Source organism: Hemicordylus capensis, chromosome 2 (genome assembly GCF_027244095.1).
Source record: "Hemicordylus capensis ecotype Gifberg chromosome 2, rHemCap1.1.pri, whole genome shotgun sequence".
Classification (NCBI taxonomy): domain Eukaryota; kingdom Metazoa; phylum Chordata; class Lepidosauria; order Squamata; family Cordylidae; genus Hemicordylus; species Hemicordylus capensis.
In genome coordinates, this window is record NC_069658.1 from 255,944,261 (window position 1) to 255,965,283 (window position 21,023).

At 47.0% G+C, this 21,023-nt stretch overlaps 1 long non-coding RNA gene across 2 annotated transcripts; it reads right to left on the reverse strand.

The window, feature by feature from the left end:
- Positions 1–9,618: 9,618 nt before the first annotated feature.
- LOC128346551 (uncharacterized) lies at positions 9,619–14,638 on the reverse strand. 2 transcript variants are annotated; one of them, XR_008317043.1, is made up of 4 exons: positions 13,619–14,638; positions 13,457–13,523; positions 10,900–11,058; positions 9,619–9,936 (listed from the first exon to the last, which is right to left on the reverse strand). It is a non-coding gene; the product is annotated as an uncharacterized LOC128346551 (long non-coding RNA). The 2 variants fall into 2 exon arrangements; XR_008317042.1 differs by lacking the exon at positions 13,619–14,638 and having other exon boundaries at positions 13,457–13,592.
- Positions 14,639–21,023: the final 6,385 nt, after the last annotated feature.

The following is a 21,023-nucleotide window of genomic DNA, read 5'->3' on the forward strand; positions in this document are numbered from 1 at the left end:
GAAGCTCATCTCCCGTCCTTTCTGGGTTTTTAAGACTCTCCTCGCCATAGAGCAGAGGTACACCTAGGTAATCTTGGAGCCTGGACCTAAAGGGCTTTGGAGGCCCCCCCCTCACTGCAAGTGAAGCATCATTTTTTAACAGGTAGGTTCTTGAAGGCACAAACCACATTACCCAGGACAAACTAACGATTTGGGGGGAAGGGTACAGAGGCCCTGGATTTTGGCCCCAAAGTCCAGGGGTAAGAGCACCTCTGCCATAGAGCAGGGCTTCTCAGAGTTTCTCTCCCCACATGTTGGATTGCAATTCCCATCATCCCCAACTACAATGGCCTGTGACTGGGGATGCTGTGAGTTGTAGTCCAATGGCATCTGGGGGCTCAGGTTTGGGAAGCCCTGGCTTAGAGATAATCTGCCCCTTTACTGCAGTTGGAGACAAAAGACTGATGGACTCTCCCCCGCACAAGAAAGAAATTGGGAAACGCCTCAACCCCCTTCTTCAAGTGCCTGGAACAGGGAGAGACCTTGGCCCATATACATGAGAGACAGACTTAAAGGAATAACTATGTCACTCAAAGTGTGCATTTTGGAAATAGAATGTTGTACCCTTAAAAGAAAAATCAGAGGAGCATTGTATGCTGAAACCAAGGATTAATTGGTTAATCAATTAATTGTATGCTGAAACCAAGGATTGAAACCAAGGATTGAAACCATTGTTTGCTGAAACCAAGGATGTACTGAAACCAAGGATTAATGGCAAGGTAAAGTGTGCTGTCGAGTTGGTGTGGACTCCTGGCGACCATAGAGCCCTGTGGTTGTCTTTGGTAGAATACAGGAGGGGTTTACCATTGCCTCCTCCCACGCAGTATGAGATAATGCCTTTCAGCATCTTCCTATATCACTGCTGCCCACTATAGGTACCAGCAGGGATTCAAATCGGCAACCTCATGCTTGCTAGGCAAGTTATTTCCTGCTGCGCTATTAGGAAAAGAGCATTTCAAAGAAACTCTTGATACATATTGACCTCATTTGCTCCTCTTCCCTCCCTACCCTTGTTGGTGTTGTAATTAGGAAAGTACTCTTATCTTTTCTGTCCTGTGTTTCTCATTAACTTCAGGCTGGGAAAGTTTCAGCTTCTGCTATATAAGAATGCCGGCACAAACATTGTTAAATGTCAAACATTGATAATGACGTTTTTACATCAAAACGTCTGCTTTGTTTTTTCTCTTTTCCACAGAATTTTGTTGAATTCCTTTCTTTACAGAATTTTGTTGGATTAATTTTCTTTTATACGCAATAAAAAGGTCTACAAAGGAGATTTGTTTTGAGTGTCTTCATGCGCATTTCACCACCACTATATCAGCTAATTTCAAACAGCATTTGTTTTGTGTACATTGGCCTGGTTCACACAAACATTTGAATCTAGATTTAATGTAAGTTACCATCATTAGCATGATCATGTGACACCAAGATGGTTTATGGCCCAAGATGAACCGGAGATTACTATCTTGACCTGGGTTCACACAATCACACTAAAGCTGGTTAAACCCAGATTAAACCTAGATTTGAACTATTGTGTGAACTAGGCCATTGTCGGTGCATTAGATCATTTTTGTACTATGCTTTGTCCCTTGAACCCACCAGAAACCTCTGCCCACAGGTTACAGCCTAAATTTCAAGAGTGGGAGGGCCCTATGTGACAGCATCTTCAGAATACAATCTAAGGTTTATTTTCCCCTTCTAAAACTGATGGTATATGAAGGCACACCCATACCAGTGCTAACCTTATGCGAGTGATCTGTACCTAAGGCGTGTAGCAAGGTTGCTGGCAGCCCCGGGACAGGCTGTCTCCGCTGCCGAGTATGCTATCCCATGCTGACCACGCTCCCTCTGCGTGTACTAGCACACTGACTCAGGTGGTATAGCCAGTACTGGGCACAAACACGTGTCCCCTCGCCCTCTCCAGTCATCAAACCTTTCTTCATCAGCTAGGTGCTTCCTTCTCTGGTGTGATGATGCAGGAGGAAGGGGTGTGGCTGATGCAGGATAACACACCCAGCCTTGGTGGCAGCAGCAGGTTGAGGGTGGGGGAGTGCGGCAGGAGGAAGGGATAATGTTGTGGGGGGATGAAGGGCTGTCCTGGAAGGGGTATCTTGGAAGCCCTCAGTCTCTCAGACCCCCACAGCCATTTGTCCCCCCCCCCCACTACATTATCCCTATGCACCTGCTTCTCACTTTTCTCACGTCATACTTCTAATTTTGCCAGCAATGCTTGAGTAGGTAATATGCTCCTCTGGGATAGGGCATCGTACCATACTGAAGGGGCTCCGACACTTATGAGTGAGCATGGGAAGGGTGGCCTTACACCTGTCTGTTTCAAGGACGAAAGTGTAGAGGCCTTTCTGGAATGTGCTCACCTTTAAGGGCCTTTGTAAGCAGTCCATGTGCCATAGCATGTGCTTTATCTCATTCTTATGACTTCTCTTAGAGCAGGGGCTGATATCTAGCTACTGTCCAGTGGAAAGGAGGCTTGTGTGGCTTTCCAGCTCTGAAGGATTTATCCAGGCCAGAAGTCAAATACAAATGAGTTCAGAGATCAAATTCTCCATCCAGCAGATGCTCAGAGTAACTAAATGTGGATTAAGTCAACCAAACAAACCTATAACTGGATACTTAACATTTAAATTATATTTTAATTTGGTTTTATTAATTTATATAACAGCATATAAAAATAGTTGACCATATAGATGTTCAAAATATTTATATATGAAGCAAAATCATTAAAAGATTCTTCTATGTCAAATCTTTCTCTTTCATCTGAGTCACTTTAGGAACAACCAATATAAAATCTCCAAGACTTTAGGAACAACCGTCACAACAGATCCATGCATCATAATATGTGATGCGTGGCTTGTATAACTGAGACCTGGATGGGGGAGGCTAGTGGCCCAGTTTGGGTCCTGCTTTTCCCATCAGGCTACTCTGTTGTGGAGCAGGCTAGGGGAAATGGGTGGAGTGGCTGTGGTCCATAAGAATACTATTTCTCTTACCAGGATCCCTGTGCGACAGTTGACTTATATTAATAATAATAAAAATAAAAATAATAAATTCAATTTCTATACCGCCCTTCCAAAAATGGCTCAGGGCGGTTTACAAAGAGAAATAACAAATAAGATGGCTCCCTGTCCCCAAAGGGCTCACATTCTAAAAAGAAACATAAGACACACACCAGCAACAGTCACTGGAAGTACTGTGCTGGGGGTGGATAGGGCCAGTTACTCTCCCCCTGCTAAATAAAGAGAATCACCACGGTAAAAGGTGCCTCTTTGCCCAGTTAGCAGGGGCTAATATTGAGTGTGTATTTCTGAGGCTGGCAACTAGGGATAGATTGGGGATTCTGCTGGTGTACCGTCCACCCCGCCACCCAACTGACTCCCTAACTGAGCTGACGGAGCTGGTCTCAAAGTTGATGTTGGAGTCACCCGGACTTTTAGTCCTGGGGACTTCAGTATCCATTGCGAGGCTGACTTGTCTGATATGGCTCAAGAGTTCATAGCGGCCATGACAACTGTGGGCCTATCTCAGCTAGCTTCAGAACCAACTCGTGTTGCCAGTCACACACTTGATTTGGTCTTTTGTTTGGATTAGGGGGGTGTTCTATGGGTGGGGGATCCTGTGGTTTCCCCATTGTCATGGACCGACCACTACCTGGTTAAGGTTGGTTTCACAGCCACAACCCAGCCCTGCAGGGTTGGAGGACCTATTAAGATGGTCTGCTGGAGATGGCTGCTAGACCCAGTAGGATTCCAGAAAGTCTTGGTGGGTTTTAATATTGCTCTTGCCAGTGATTCTGTCAATGCCCTGGTGGGAAACTGGAATAGGAAACTCACCAGGGCAGTAGACATGATCGCTCCCAAGCGTACCTTCCGACCTGCTTTAAAAGTGGCCCCTTGAGAGAGGTGTTGTGGGTTCTGAAGAGGTGTTGCGGGCTCTGAAGCAGCAAGGTAGGTGACTGAAGTGCAAGTGGAGGAGAACCCAGCTCGAAATTGACAGGACACAGCATGGAGCCCATTTGAAGGTTTATGTGGAAGTGGTGCATGCAGCAAAAAAATAATAATTCTGGTCTGCACGCATTGCTTCTTCAAGTTTGCATTCAGCAGAGCTGTCCCGGGTTGTGAGGAGTTTGATTAAGGCTCCTTCCATTTCAAACCAGTCTCCCTAGACTTTGTTTTGCTGCAATGCTTTTAATGGGTTATTTGCAGACAAAATCTCTTGTATATGGGCCGACATGGACTCCTCTTTTTGCAGTGTCTACTAAGGTGGTATCCAGCAATCCGTCTTACAGTATTAGACTGGATAAGTTTCAAACTGTGATGCCTGAGGACGTGGACAAGCTGCTTGGGGCAGTGTGCCCTACCACTTGTTCTCTGGATCCTTGGCTGCTTCTATCCAGCAGGGAAATTGTTAGAGATGGCCTAGTTAATATCATTAACTAATCGCTGAGGGAGGGTAGGATGCCTCCTTGTTTGAAGGAGGCAATGATTAGACCACTTCTTAAGAAGTCTTCCCTAGATCCCCCAGTGATGGATAGATATAGGCCAGTCTCCAATCTCCCATGGTTGGGCAAGGAGATTGAGAGGGTGGTGGCTAACCAGCTCCCGGCAGTTTTTGAAGGAATGGTTATCTAGACCCATTTCAAACAGGCTTTAGAGCAGGCTATGGGGTTGAGTCTGCCTTGGTCAGCCTGATGGATGACCTTTACCAGGGAATTGACAGAGGAAGTGTGACTCTGTTGGTTCTTTTGGATCTTTCGGCGGCATTCAATACCATCGACCATGGTATCATTCTAGATCGTTTGGGGGAGTTGGGGATAGGAGGCATTGCTTTGCAGTGGTTCTGCTCCTATCTTTTAGGGAGATTCCAGATGGTGGAGCTTGGTGATGGTTGCTCTTCGAAACAGGAGCTATTATATGGAGTTCCTCAGGGCTCCATTCTGTCACCAATGCTATTTAATATCTACATGAAACCGTTGGGTGAGCTCATCAGGAGATTTGGTGCAGAGTGTTATCAGTATGCTGATGACCCCCAAATCTGTTTCTCCTTATCATCATCGTCGTCGTCATCGTTGTCATCAAATGGCATTCACTCCCTAAATGCCTGCCTACAGGCAGTAATAGGCTGGATAAGGGATAACAAATTGAAGCTAAATCCAAGCAAGACAAAGGTTCTCATTGTGGGGGATTGGAATGTGAGGGATGAGTTAGATCACAGCTTGTGAGTGCTCTTCGATCCAGGCCTCACCCTGACATCTCAGGTGGAGGCTATGGCCAGGAGATCTTTCCATCAACTTCAGTTGATTCAACAGTTGCGTCCATTCCTTGAAGAGAACGATCTCAAAACAGTGGTGCATCAGCTGGTAACCTCCAGTCTTGACTATTGTAATGTGCTCTACATGGGGCTGCCTTTGTATGTAGTTTGGAAATTTCAGTTAGTTCAAAATGCAGCAGCCAGACTGGTCTTTGAGGTTACCTGGAGAGACTATATTATGCCTGTTCTAAAACAGTTGCACTGGCTGCCGATATATTTCTGGGCAAAATACAGTGCTGGTTATTACCTTTAAAATCCTGAATGGCTTGGGTCTGGGCTACCTTAGATAGTGCCTTCTTCTGTTCTCCATTGCACACTGAGGTCATCTGGAGAGGTCCGTCTCCAGTTCTCTCAAATAGCCTGGACCCAAGCCATTAAGGGCTTTATAAGTAACTAGTGTTTCAGGCCCGTTGTGATAACGGGCGCTAGTAGGGGAGAGTTCCCCCCCCCGCCCCACTTCCTCTGGCCTCCCCCCCCCCACGCCCTCCCAGCTGGCCGAGACTTCCTTACCCAAAGCAGCCTGCGACAGTCGGGCGATCAAAAATCCATTTTTTGCGAAGAAGAGAGGAGCTCCGGAACAGAGCTCCTCTCTGTGCTAAGCCAATGCCCAAACTGCTGCTATGGACGCAAAGGACGCAATAGGTGTCCTTTGCGCCCAAAGCACCACTTCGGGGAGAGACTTAGCACAGAGAGGAGCTCTGTTCGGGAGCTCCTCTCTTCTTCGCAAAAACAGCTTTTAGTTCGCCCGACTGTCGTGGGCTGCTTCGGGTAAGGAGGTCTCGGCCAGCTGGGAGGGCGGTTGGCGGCCATGGCGGCGGCCGCGGAGGCATTCTTCTGGGCCGTTTTGGCCCTTAATCATTTGCGGGGGGGGAGCGGGGAAGGAGTATGTGGGCAGCTGGGAGGGCGGGAGAGTGGGCGGTGGCGGTGGTGGTGGCCGGGCAGACTCTGGGGGAGGCGCTGCCGGTCCGGTCCGCCCCCGCCTCACATTCCCGGCCGGTCTCCCCGGACGGGCAAGGGCCCCAAGGACTCGCAGCCGCCTGGCTGCGGCGGCGGTGCCAGGCCTCAGCGGCGGCTCTGCCGCCACCTCGGCCAGCTTACCCCGTCACCTCCTCCCCCCGCCCGGCTTCGGCGGCGGGGCTCCACCGCCGCCTTGGCCGTGCTGCGTCCTCTGGCCGAGGCGGCGGCTTCGCCGCCGCCTCGGCCAGTCTCCTCCTTCCCCGCATTCCCGGCTTCTTCGGGGCGGCTGCTTCTGGCCGCCCAAGATGGCCACCGGGTGCCGGCCCTCATGTCTCCCTTGCCCTGTTCTGCGCCTGCGCTTCGCGCAGGCGCAGAACAGGGCAGGGAGGCACGAACACACGCTTGGTGCCCGTCCACGGACGGACACCAAGCGTTTTATTAGAGAGGATAACCAGGACTTTGTATTTCACCCAGAAACATAATGGCAGCCAGTGCAGTTCTTTTAAAACTGGTATTATGTGGTCCCTTCCCGTTGCCCCAGAGACGTATCTGGCTGCTGCATTCTGTACCAATTGTAGTTTCCAGACTACATACAAAGTCATCCCCACATAGCATGCATTACATTAGTCAAGCCTGGAGGTTACCAGCTGATGCACCACTGTTTTGAGATAGTTCTGAGTTCATTCACCTCTAGAAATGGACGTAGCTACCATATCAGCCGAAGCTGATAAAAAGTGCTCCTGGCCATTGCCTCAACCTGAGAAACCAGGGGGAACTTTGGGTCCAGGAGCACTCCCAAGCTATGTACCTGCGTGCTTTCCAGACTAGCTGCTCATCAGCAGCAAAATGCCTCTGTTCAGGCAAGTCACATTCAAAACGTAAACAGTAGGGGAAGCAGTCTTGCAGCAACTAACAACCTGAAAAACAGCAACTTCTTCACGCCGGATAGTTGATGTCCTAGCTCTATTTCACAGTGATTAAATTTGAAACAAAGCACTGGAAATGTGAACAGTACCCTGCTGACCGTGTAGGGACTGTGGTGTCATGACGCAGGAATTGTGGAAGCACATGTCCGAGAAACGTCCTGACCCTGTTGTAGGGTCTAGTCTGGAAAATGCCCTGATCTTTCAGGGGGAGTGTAACCCCATCCAGAACAGGCAGATCTAAACCATCTCTTGGGTCCTGTCCCCCCACAGTCAGTACCTCTCTCTTATTTGGATTCAACTTCAGTTTGTTATCCCTCATCCAGCCCATTACTACCACCAGGCAGGCATTTAGGGAAGAGATACCATTTCCTGATGAGGTTGGCATGGAGAAGTAAATCTGGGTGTCATCAGCTTGATAATACCCAGCACCAAACCTCCTGATGATATCTCCCAGCAAATGAATGAATCTACATTTCATGTAGATGTTAAAAAGCATTGGAGACATTTTGGAGCCTTGTGGAACTCCATACCTCAGTTTTCGCTTAGTGGAACAACAGTCTCCAAGTGACACCATCTGGAATCTGCCAGAGAGGTAGGAGGAGAACCACTGTAAGAGAGTACCACCCAATCCCCCCTCTCTCTGGTGGTCCAGAAGGTTACTATGGTCGATGGTATCGAAAGCCACAGAGAGATCCAAAAGGATCAGCAGAGTCGATAGCCAGTTGGAGATCATCCATCAGACTGACCAAGGCAGTCTCAACCCCATAGCCCACAGGAAAGCCAGTTTGAAATGGGTCTAGATATTCCACATCATCATAAGAACATAAGAATGCAAATTTGGCCACCTTGCTGCTTACTCCTGCTTCTAGATCATTTATGAATAAATTAAAAATCACCGGTCCCAGTACAGATCCCTGTACTGGGATCTATGAGACGTTGCATAGTCCGGAAAACACCCTGGAAACTTAATGCTCACTTCAGACTGAAAGCAAACCTAACCACTCACTCAAGTTTTAAAACAAGCCTTTTTTTTTAAAGCTTTGACTGCATCAGTATAAAAAACCTATCTCTTGAAGATTTCATTGCTCAGAACTGAACTAATTGAATGGCCTGAGCAAAAACAATTGTTTTTAACCCTGGATATAAATTGGGCTACACTCTTAACACACAATGAAAAATCCAAATTGTGTGTGAAGTGTTCCCTGATAGCTCACAGGGACTTCGGAGTAAATCTGTCTGATATGTGAACCATTCTGGATGAGCTGCAAACTAAAAGCTGGGTGTAAAAAACCTCCTGTTTTTAACTTTTAACTTGAGACTAGGTTACCTGAGACAGTGCCTTGCCTCAAGATCTTCTTTGGAGGCCTTCCTCCAAGTGCCTCTGCTAAACGAGATTAGGTGGGTGGCTACTAGGGAGAGGGCTTTTTCAGTGGTTGCACCCCATTTATGAAATAGCTTTCCCAGAGAGGTTCATCTGGCTTCATCACTTTGTTCTTTTAGATGTCAGGTAAAGACCTTTTTGTTCACTCAGGCCCAGGGGCATAACTAGTGGAGAGGGGGCCTGTGTTCGTCAGCCCCTCTCCGGCAGCCCCTTGGAGTGAGGGAGATAATGAAGAAAATAAGGAGGGGTGGAGCTGGGGGGCCCTAAGGAGCTTGGGCCCCCGGGTTCTTTGAACCCATTCGCTCAATTATATCTACAATTCTACATTCCTGCTCAGGCCTTTTAAATTTTGATTTTCAAGTTTGATTTTTAACTAATTTTAAAAGAGGTTTAAAATTGCTTTGAATTGTATTTTGCATTTTCTCCCTGCGCACACTTTTTATCTGAAATGAGGTAATGTGTTATGTGTTTTTATAGCATATTTTAATCTTGTGTTGTAAGCTACCCAGAGAACAATTTGTTATGGGGTGGCTAACAAATAAAATTTATTTTATTATTACCATAATGGAGAAAAACTGTACAAAGACAGATATGAAGTTGGACACGTGTTTGCATTAATGTTTGTTTATTTTTTGCTTTTCACCCACCGAACAGAGTAAGAGAACCTCTGAATTCAATCATAGCAAGAATACCAAAGCAGGTACAGTAATTAATAGCCCATATAGAGAGTAGCCCTGTTCAATTCATTGAAATAAAAATGCTGTACATGCTTAAAAGTGCCCAAAGCAGACCAGAAGTCCCACCCCAGCATGTCATTCACCTCCCTTGACCTTGTTACTTATGGTTACAGTGGCATTTGTATGAAAGGAAGCGCCATAACAGTGATGGGAGGCACTTCCGTAATTGACAGCCTGGATGCACCCCAGACTGCTGATCATGGAAACACCTTCCATTGCAGTTATGGCGCTTCCCTCTTCAAACAAATGCCACTGTTAAGGTGAGTGATGAGGTCGAGGGAAGTGAAGGACATGCTTGGGTGGGACTTCCAAACTACTTTAGGCATTTCTAAGCATATTTATTTAAATGCCTGAACAGGGCTAGTAAGATAAACAACTCATTACTCAAATAGGTAATCGTAATTGTGCATATTTTGAGGTAAAAAATTGCAATAGTTATCCCCACAGCAGTTTGTGATAGTGGCGGTGTTAGACGAAGGGTTCTTTGTGACTGTGCCACATTGTCCTTGCTGATCAGCACTCAAGCAGCCATAAGATAAATCATGGATTGCAGGACCATAGATTGGATCACCTGAGTGGGAAGAGACAACACTGTGAAACTAGAACCAAAATGTTAGATTCAAAGGCAAGGTGTGTAGCAGGGCAAAGTGAGAGCTAGTAGATCAACCTGGGACAATTGTAGGGAATTTAGATTTTGAATCAAGGCATCTCAGTTCTTCTGACTAGAGTTTTTGGGTGGGTGGGTGGGAGGGAGGGGCAACAGGGAATCCTCATGTTTCCAAGTTCACATTTGTATGCATAAATATGAATGCTGTTTCCTCAAGAATTCAAATTTTGTTCACCATTCCCACTTATGGATCCTGATATAAGATGTAAAAAATAAAAATAAAAAATAAAATAAAAATATTAGTTTTGTGAGTGGAGGTGGGGTGGAACAAGAGTTGAATTTCATAAGCAGTTACATAGCATTAGTGTCTTAGCATTCATCAGAACAAAAGTTAAGATTTACTTTTTAAAGGAGCCATCCAAGTCAAATTTCAAAAGCAAAAACTGGTGCTCTTTGAAATCTCACATATCTGATTTTGAGATGGTGATGCTTTTTAGATCTTTGTACAGTTTCATTTCTGCTTTACTTGCCAGCAACGTGGGAAAGTTCGTTAGCAGAGTGGGTAGCTTTCTGTCCATTTCTGGGGCTGGAGAGCTCTGAGTTTACTGGTTCAACAGGCAGATTACAGCAGGTGGGAGTATTTTTGAAAGTGACCAAGGTCCCTTTCAAACACTCAGATGGCTTCTTCACTGTGGTGTGAATCCATGCCTCTGGTGTGTTTGTGACTACTTGGGTGAAGACGGCTGATTGTATTGGTCTTCCCCACTCAACCAGCTCTGTACTGAAAGGTGTGCTATTGCATCACCCATAAGAAGAAATCAGCTCCCATGTTGCAGGGTGACTGTGTCAAGGGAGTCCAAATAACTTTGGATTCTAGTTAAAGCACAGCTAAAGTATTCATGTATTTTTCAGGCTTCCGAGTCTTACCTCTCAAGATCATGGTTGTGTAGCATACTTCATTCGGCTTGGTTACACATGATTGAGAATGGAAGAAACATCTGTTAGGTTGGCCAAAGTGGCAAAGAATGCATGTAAAGTTTTTAGGGGCAGCCTCTATGTGAAGTCTTGAGCTGTGGAACTCTTGAGCTGTGGGAGAAAGGCAAGATATTAAAACATGGGTTTTAAGAAGTCCTTTGTGATATGTGAAGCGGAGGTGAAGCAGGTGCCACTATAGTACAGACTCCTGTATACTCTGGAGCAAACATGGGAAACAGTCTCTACAAGTGCCAGCTCTTGGAAAAGAATATTCACCAATGCATTAATGAGAATTGAAGAGACTATGTCAGAGAATAATGCTGCCCAATGAAATTCTATCCAATAATTCTCCAACAAAATGCATTGGAGAATATTCCTTTCCAAGTCTAGTTTTGGAGGGCCAATGGGTAAGATGTTCTCAGTGGTCTCTCCTATCTGCTCCTATTGCCACCAGCAGCTGCTTTTGTTGCTACTACTCCTTACCAGTGGTGGCACCAGAAAAAAATTGAGTGGTGGGGGGAGCACAAAAGGGACAAAGTGCATTTATGGGTGGACAAGCTGTGTCCCACATATTAGATTTCTGAAACAGAAATGGGGTGAGGACTACTTGTCTGAGGGGGCACTTGCTCCTCTTGCCCTCCCCTCTGAAGGTGCCTTTGCTCCTTACAATAGTGTCCTTCTCACTTGCAAGAGACAGAATTGGCGATGGGGACTGCAGTTCAAGATTGGTAAGGAGTTGGTCAGGAAATGCTCATCTACCTTAAATTAGTTCAAACCTCCAGGGACGGATGAATTGCATCCTAGCATACTAAAGGAATCTGATGTATTCTCAGAATATATGTACATCATCTTTGGGAAATTCCTGGATAATGAGTGAGATGCCATAGGACTGGTTAATGTAGTCCTAATCCTAAATTCTGCAGTTAGGGAAAAAGACAAATTCACAGATATAGGATGCGGGTTACCTGGAGGCTTTACACACATGGCTTTTAATTCAAATCCACTCTGGATTGATGTGTGCTAGTTGTATTTATCCCGATGTCTCTGCGGGCTATCATGGACCAGCACAGACATGACTCTGCTTCCCCCCAAATCGAGGCTGGGTATTCTGGCTTAGCCCGAAGTACATCTGGCTTTTAAAAACCCTGTATTTCCAGTGGCTTTTGAAGAAAATCTGTCATTTTCTTTTGATGTGCGGAGGGGTCATTGCCAACAATTTGACTTACTCGCACTTTCGTGTGTGTGTGTGTGTGTGTGTGAAATTCTGCTGGGTGGATTTCTGTAAATCCACCCAGGTGTCAGCAAAGGAGACTTTGACAGCTCAGTCTGGTGTGTTCTTTGAGTGATTTGCAATTGCAAGCTCTGAGTACAGGGCAGGGAGGGCTTGTGGCAGATTGATGCAGAGTCCAGAAAGGGAGGGGGAGGGAGGGAGAAATTCCTGAGTTAAATGCAAGCACAAGCAAAATGTGTGTCTTCCTATGCTTGAAGGTTTGGTCACCATAGCAACATAGCCTACATATGTAGATGTTTGGATATGCAGATGTTTGGAAGCTTAACAATGGAGGCTGCCAGTTGGGGTTAAGTTCTGTTGCTTTGACTTGTCACTTTTGTGGACATCTGGCTGGCTGTCAAACTAAAAAAAAGTAATACTGAAGGGAAGCATCTCGTACCTCCTCCTGGGATGTGATTGGTTGGAGGAAAAAAATGGAAACAAACAATGGGAACTCACATAGGAGAAAGATTGCATGGAGTGTGGGAGTTGCTGGCAGCTATGTGAACTGTCAATTTAATCCCACAAAGTAAACATCTTGCAAATCTGCTGCGAAGCAAATTCACTCTTCAAATACCCTGAGGCATAAAGTGATGTGTGAAAAACCTCCTGGCATGGCAGTAGTACATGTGAAAAGGCTCTTGGGATTGCAGCTGATCACAAGCTGAACATGAGTCAGCTGTATGATTGAACTGCAAAAAATGCTACTGTTATTTTACACCACCAGGTGTTCTGTCTCTCTGTCCTTCAGCAAACAGTTGTGCTTTGTCTCCTCCATTTCAACAGCAAACAAATGCAAAAGTTAGCTGCTGGAGGGGACAGAGAGAATGACATGTGGAAGACAGGCTGCTACAGTGCTCACTGCCTGCCTCCAGTTGGCATGTCGCTGTTTGCTGTAGGGTTGGTGGTGCCAGTCTCTCCTTCTCTGCTGGCTGGCTCTCTCCTGCACACATATTGATTTTTGCAGAGCATGTGTGTTCAAGAGGGAAGGCATAACCAGCGAGACTTCTAATGATGATCCTGGACATCCCCTGCCTGCTGCAGCAAGCAGCAACATGCCAGTCAGAGGCATGTTGTGTCTGATCTTTCTAGCAGTGTGAATGCCGCACAGAATAATTTCGCATGCCACTTGTGCCACAGGAGGCTCACCCCTGTGCTATAGGAAAGTAACTGACCTCAGTAACTTATATCCCTATGATGTAATGCAGTTCCATAAACACAATTAAAAGGCAATCCTACCTTTTTTTCTTTTTTTTTTGAGCTCAGTTTTTTCCTAGGGTTTAGAGAACTGGATATAACTCTATCCCTGCAGAATTACATAACATAACTAGCTTAATCCGGCAGAGCATCTGTGTGCTAGTACTTGATTGCTCCCCTCACCCCCTGCCACAGCCCCCTCACCTCAGAGATCTCTCATAAGAACATAAGAACAGCCCTGCTGGATCAGGCCCAAGGCCCATCTAGTCCAGCATCCCGTTTCGCACAGTGGCCCACCAGATGCCGCCGGAAGCCACAGGCAGGAGATGAGGGCATCCCCTCTCTCCTGCTGTTACGCCCCTGCAACTGCTACTCAGAGGCATCCTGCCTTTGAGGCTGGAGGTGGCCTATAGCCCTCCGACTAGTAGCTGTTGATAGACTTCTCCTCCATGAAGTTATCCAAACCCCTCTCCACCCTCACCTGAGCTACATTCCTGCTCCTCCTCCTCCATCTGGTTGCTTCCATCTCCCTCACCCCTCTTGGTCACTCCTCCATCCCTTTACTCTATCTCCCTCACCCCTCTTGGTTGCGGCTGCAGCGTTGCTGGTGCCTCTTGGCCAAGCTGCAGCCCCCTCTCCCCAGAGACCTCCTCACCCAAACCCCACTCCTGCTCCTCCCCATAGATGCAGCAGCAGCAGACCGGGCCCTCCCTCACTGCCCCTGCCGCCATGGCCACTCATTCCCCTCAGGCCACTGACAGGCCCCAGCCCATCCCTTGCCTGTCTGCCTCCCTCCACCAATGGCCTCGGTAGCCCCAAACATCAGCAGTGGTTGACTGGGCCCTTCTTTGCTGCCAATAGGCACCGCCATGGCCACTCATTCCCCTCAGGCTGCTGGCAGGCTCGGGCCAGTCCCTTGACTTTCCTTCTTTCTCTCTTCCCCTCCCTTCTTTTTCTCTCTTTCTCTCTTCCACTTGCTCTTCCCCTCTGTCTTTCTTCCCCTCCTTTCTTCTCTCTCTCTCTCTCTCTCTCTCTCTCTCTCTCTCTCTCTCTCTCTCCCTTCCTGAGTTAACAGATCTTGTTCATCTTGTTTCCTAATCTAATACACACAACAGCAGCCTCTTTCTCTTAAAAGGGCTCTTTCCTCCGTCACAACCCATCACTTCGCAGACCCCTGCCCACTATCCTTTTGTATATATATGCCTCTCCTCTACAATCAAGAACTTCTTCCGACCAGTAACAGTTGCATTTCAACTGACCTTAACCATCACAGGCTCCTCCTCCCTATCTGCATATGGAAGCCTCACTGCCCAATCACCATGGTGCTTCTGCTCTCACAGGCTCCTCCCCCCTATCTGCATATGGAATCTCCACTGCTCAATCGCCACAGTGCTTCTGCTCGTGAACTCTCACGAGAGCTGTCACACATGGGATTAGCCACAGGTATGTCTTAGAGAATTAAATATATAGATAGATTCTGGATCCATTTAACATTCAAATCTTCCTGGAAGACAACTTTAGACGATTCTCAGTTTTACATCCTCCTTGTTTAGAACCTCCTGAGGACACAGGTTTCTAGAGATTTCACAAGACACCATCACTGTACATGCCATAATTAGGGGTGTGCACGGAACCGCCACACTGCGGTCCGGCACTGGGGTGGGGGGTAGCTTTAAGAGCGGCAGGAGGGTTTACTTACCCCTCCCGCCACTTTCCCGCTCTGGCGCTGTAATGTTCAGAGTAATTGGGGCGGCAGGATACCTCCCTGCCGCCCCTTCCCCGCTGCTGCTCTGCAAACTTCCCAGTAGTCCTTTGCGCGCACGCACCTTGTGTGCGCGCTTCACGTCTCTGACGTGCACGCACACAAAGGACTACTGGGAATTTTGCAGAGCAGCGGCGGGGAAGGGGCGGCAGGGAGGTATCCTGCTGCCCCAATTACTCTGAACATTACGGCGCCAGAGTGGGAAAGCGGTTGGAGGGGTAAGTAAACCCTCCCGCTGCTCTTAAAGCTACCCCCCACTCCCGAACCGAACCACCAAGGTCCGGACTGGTCCGGACCGGTCCAGAGGCCTTTACAATGGCCTCTGGACTGGTCCGGGCCCATCCCTAGCCATAATCCATGTTCAAGGAGGACTTACCAGAAGAGCAAAAGATCAGCAGAGTAGCCAAACCAAGAAGAATCAACCTTTTCATCTTCTTTAATTTCTGAAGGGCAATATGCAAGGAGAATCAGGAGGCAGCAGGATGTCCTACAGATGTCTTTCAGGTAATTACAGATACCTCTGTGTGGATGTGCTCCCAATTTATCCTCTCCAACAAGCCTGGAGTGGCCAATTATGTGAAAGATGGAAGGTATGGAGATATGCCATTGTTGGAAGACACTGATTTCTGTATGTACAGTTCCTCTAATTAGTGGTTACTGTAATAACTCTTCTGGAAATAACATGGCAATCTGATATTACTGATGTCATCTTCTGACAGGTGCTGAAATATTTGCTGTCACAGGGTGAGGTAGACAAGCTTACTGCCTTGGAAATAATTCAGAAACTGATAAAAGATTTCCTGCTGTAGTGCTCCACATGTCTTTCAGTTTTTGCCCTTTTATATAGTTACTAGTGTTTCAGGCCCGTTGTGATAACGGGCGCTAGTAGGGGAGAGTTCCCCCCCCGCCCCACTTCCTCTGGCCTCCCCCCCCCACGCCCTCCCAGCTGGCCGAGACTTCCTTACCCAAAGCAGCCCGCGACAGTCGGGCGATCAAAAATCCATTTTTTGCGAAGAAGAGAGGAGCTCCGGAACAGAGCTCCTCTCTGTGCTAAGCCAATGCCCAAACTGCTGCTATGGACGCAAAGGACTGCTCTGGGTAAGGAAGTCTCGGCCAGCTGGGAGGGCGGTTGGCGGTTGGCGGCCATGGCGGCGGCCGCGGAGGCATTCTTCTGGGCCGTTTTGGCCCTTAATCATTTGCGGGGGGGGAGCGGGGAAGGAGTATTTGGGCAGCTGGGAGGGCGGGAGAGTGGGCGGTGGCGGTGGCCGGGCAGACTCTGGGGGCGCCGCTGCCGGTCCGGTCCGCCCCCGCCTCACATTCCCGGCCGGTCTCCCCGGACGGGCAAGGGCCCCAAGGACTCGCAGCCGCCTGGCTGCGGCGGCGGTGCCGCCACCTCGGCCGGCTTACCCCGTCACCTCCTCCCCCCGCCCGGCTTCGGCGGCGCGGCTCCACCGCCGCCTTGGCCGCGCTGCGCCTCGGCCAGTCTCCTCCTTCCCCGCATTCCCGGCTTCTTCGGGGCGGCCGCTTCTGGCCGCCCAAGATGGCCACCGGGTGCCGGCCCTCATGTCTCCTTTGCCCTGTTCTGCGCCTGCGCTTCGCGCAGGCGCAGAACAGGGCAGGGAGGCACGAACACACGCTTGGTGCCCGTCCACGGACGGACACCAAGCGTTTTATTAGAGAGGATGCTCAACTTGGCACATTTTATTCATTTATAGTTAGTAATACCTTTACATGTTTATATTATATTTTACATTGTGTATCAACATTTCCAAAGTGTTTTGTCTCTCGTAGCATCTGTGTTTGAGCTTCATACCTGCTGATGTCTGGCTAATTCAGACTACAGGTAAGATCTGTATCAGGCTGCTTCTCATTAGCACATGATGATGATATAATTGCTGCCTGCCAGGTCCTGGAGGCTTAGATCCTGCTGGGACTAGAGGCCTCTAGTCCAGTCTAGAACCAGCTCTGCCCAACAGCTTCTTTCTGGACACAAGCTCAGACTCACATGGCCTGGAGTCTAGTCTGAAATGCATCAATGAATAATAAATTCTCCAAACCTAATTTGAAGTTTGGATTTTGCAGCGTTCACCACAACTTCAGCTTAGCAGCAGAACCTTCAATATACAGGTGAAACTCGGAAAATTAGAATATCGTGCAAAAGTCCATTAATTTCAGTAATGCAAATTAAAAGGTGAAACTGATATATGAGACAGACGCATTACATGCAAAGCGAGATAAGTCAAGCCTTAACTTGTTATAATTGTGATGATCATGGCGTACAGCTCATGAAAACCCCAAATCCACAATCTCAGAAAATTAGAATATTACATGGAACCAATAAGACAAGGATTGAAGAATAGAACAATATCGGACCTCTGAAAAGTATACAGTGTACTGTGCTTGATTGGCCAGCAAACTCACCTGACCTGACCCCATAGAGAATCTATGGGGCATTGCCAAGAGAAGGATGAGAGACATGAGACCAAACAATGCAGAATTTCTGAAGGCCGCTAATGAAGCATCCTGGTCTTCCATAACACCTCATCAGTGCCACAGGCTGATAGCATCCATGCCACGCCGCATTGAGGCAGTAATTGCTGCAAAAGGGGCCCAAACCAAGTACTGAATACATATGCATGCTTATACTTTTCAGAGGTCCAATATTGTTCTATTCGTCAATCCTTGTCTTCTTGGTTCCATGTAATATTCTAATTTTCTGGGATTGTGGATTTGGGGTTTTCATGAGCTGTACGCCATGATCATCACAATTATAACAAATTAAGGCTTGACTTATCTCGCTTTGCATGTAATGCATCTGTCTCATATATCAGTTTCACCTTTTAATTTGCATTACTGAAATTAATGGACTTTTGCACGATATTCTAATTTTCCGAGTTTCACCTGTATATGATGTGATCAATCTCACGTGTTGTGTTGTACTCCAATACAGAGCACATGAGCTTTAGATCAGTGGTTCCCAACCTTTTTAAAAAAATGTGGACTACTACATCATCACTTAAGTTTTGCAAACTGCCACATAAGCAAACCATTTTAAACATTTCTAACATAGTCTATGGCTGATGGAAATCAAACCGATGTATCAAGGGGTATTAAAATAACACCAGAATTAATAAGTGAAAGAGCAATGAAAATTGAGAAAGCAGCAGCGGGGAAAGCGGCGGGGGTGTATGAAGAAGGTGACAGTGACAGGGGACAATGACACTTGCCCATCTTTCAGGCAGTGTTTGCTGCCTGAAAGCATCTATTCTCCTTTCTTTCCCTCCAGAGAGGGAGGGCCTGGGAGTGGCCCCTATCATTGGCGGCCCGGGTTCTTTGAACCCATTTGCACAACGGTGGCTACGCCCCTGGACCACAGATTGGGAACCACAGTGCTTTACATGACAGCTTGATTGTCAAATGTCTGGTCTGTTATTATCTAAATCTCTGTAACTGGTTATTTATATATATATTTATAAATTTGTAGACCACCTTAAACTTCAATCTCTGGGCAGTTTACAACAACAAATCAGATTTAAAATGAAAACCTTAAAAACAATTTAAAACCACAGTCCAGTTATAAAATTTGGGTGAAAAAAAAACCTTCAGAGACTTTTAAAAAGTTGTCAGAGATGGGGAGGCTCTTACTTCAGCAGGAAGTGCATTCCAGAGTCTCAGGGCAGCAACAGAGAAGGCCTGTCCCTGCACAGCTACTAGACAAGCTGGTGGCAACTGCAGACAAATCTTTCCAGAAGATCTCAGTGGGTGGTGGGGCTCATGGTGGAGATATTCTCTAAAATACCCAGGCCTAAGCTGTTTATGGCTTTATGGGTTATTACCAGCACCTTGTATTTTGCCCATAAACATATTGGTAGCCAGTATAGCTCCCTTAGTATAGGAGTAACATGGTCTTTCCAAGATGACCCAGAGACCAACCTGGTTGCCGCCGCAGTCTGTACCAACAGCAGTTTCCTGACTATGTACTAAGGCAGCCCCACATTGAGTGCATGACAGTAACCAAGTCTGGATGTTACCAGCATATGTACTGCTGTTCTGAGGTCATTTATCTCAAGAAATGGATGCAGCTGGCACAGCAGCCGAAGCTGATAGAAAGAACCTCTGGCCACTGCTTCAACCTGGGACACCAGGAAGAGGTTTGAATCCAGAAGCACCCCTACACTGTGTACCTGTTCTTTCTGAGGAACATAGGAAGCTGCCTTATACCGAGTCAGACCATTGGCCCATCTAGCTCATATGAACATAAGAATAGTCCTGCTGGATCAGGCCCAAGGCCCATTGAGGCTGGAGGTGGCCTATAGCCCCCCAGCTAGTAGCTGTTGATAGACCTCCATGAAGTTATCCAAGTCCCTCTTAAAGTCATCTAGGTTGTGGGCCGTCACCGCATCTTGTGGCAGAGAATTCCACAAGTGGATTATGTGTTGTGGAAAAAATACTTCCGTTTGCTTGTCCTAAATTTCCTGGCAATCAATTTCATGGGATGACCCCTGGTTCTAAAGTTATGTGAGAGGGAGAAGAATTTCTCTCTATCCAGTTTCTCCACACCATGCATGATTTTATAGACCTCTATCATGTCTCCCTGCATTCGTCTTTTTTCTAAACTAAAAAGCCCCAGGTGTTGTAGCTTTGCCTTATAAGAAAGGTGCTCTAGGCCCCTGATCATCTTGGTTGCCCTCTTCTGCACCTTTTCCAGTTCTACAATGACCTTTTTCAGATGTGGTGACAAGAATTGTACGCAGTACTCCAGGTGTGGTCGCACCATAGTTTTGTATAAAGGCATTATAATCTATAATTTCCCCTAGCTACGCCCCTGACCACCACAAAGCAGTGCCTCTCACCCCCAACCCCTCAGATGCTCCAGAAGCATACTATGGCCAATAGTATTGGAAGCTGCTGACACTATGTAGGATCCACCAGTGATTTCAATAGTAGACTTTCAAAGGATGTAGTGGTTTCACCCGTATCATGCTGCGGATTTAGGTTGACCAATTCTAAAGATTAAGAGGGGAAAGCCCAAGAACAGCTGTGCAGAAAACACCCCAGAAAGTCCCTGCCCCCTCACGAGGCCTGAGCAGTGCCACAAGGCTCCTCTTCCAGGCTTCCTGGAACCTTGACCTGGAGAGTTTGACTTCAGGACTGATAACATGCCACACAATTTTGTTGCAGATCCCAGTTGTACTCTTCTACAACTGGATTAGCAAATACATATAATCTATTATTACATCGTTTCCCCTTTGAAGCTTGGTTTTCTCCTGAACTCTTTGTTTCAACTTGACTTGAGAAGAATCCCTGCCGAACCACCATTTTTCTCTGAAATTTCTCAGGGGGAGAATATGAGGGGGGCAGATTCTGAGGAATTTATATCAATCTTTTGAATGTTCTCTGGAATTCTGATGAGGACCTTTTTTGTGAACACAACACATAGCAGCTGACTTTCCAGAAATGAAAATTTTCTCCCTCCCAGGATGAACCTCATTCAGGAGCAGCCAGCCACCACTGAGAAGGACAGAAACAATGGAGACTTCTTGGATTGTTGCATGCTTTCTACAAAAGGGCAAGAGAATTACTCCACAAGCAGCTGCTGGAATCTATTTAATTTTATAACCAAGCTTAGGATTCTTCACAAGCTCAGGAACTGTGGACATATTTAGATTTATGCAAAGCAGATTAGGGTCTTCTGTTTAGTGCATGCTCCAAGAGAATATTAAGCATAATTAAGTAACAGGCCTCACTGAATGAAGGGAGGCACAGGTGTACTGAATGCCTGCTTAGATCTCAAATTAAGATTTTCTGACTCTAGCCAACAGTTGTTGATAATGAGGAACTTTGTTT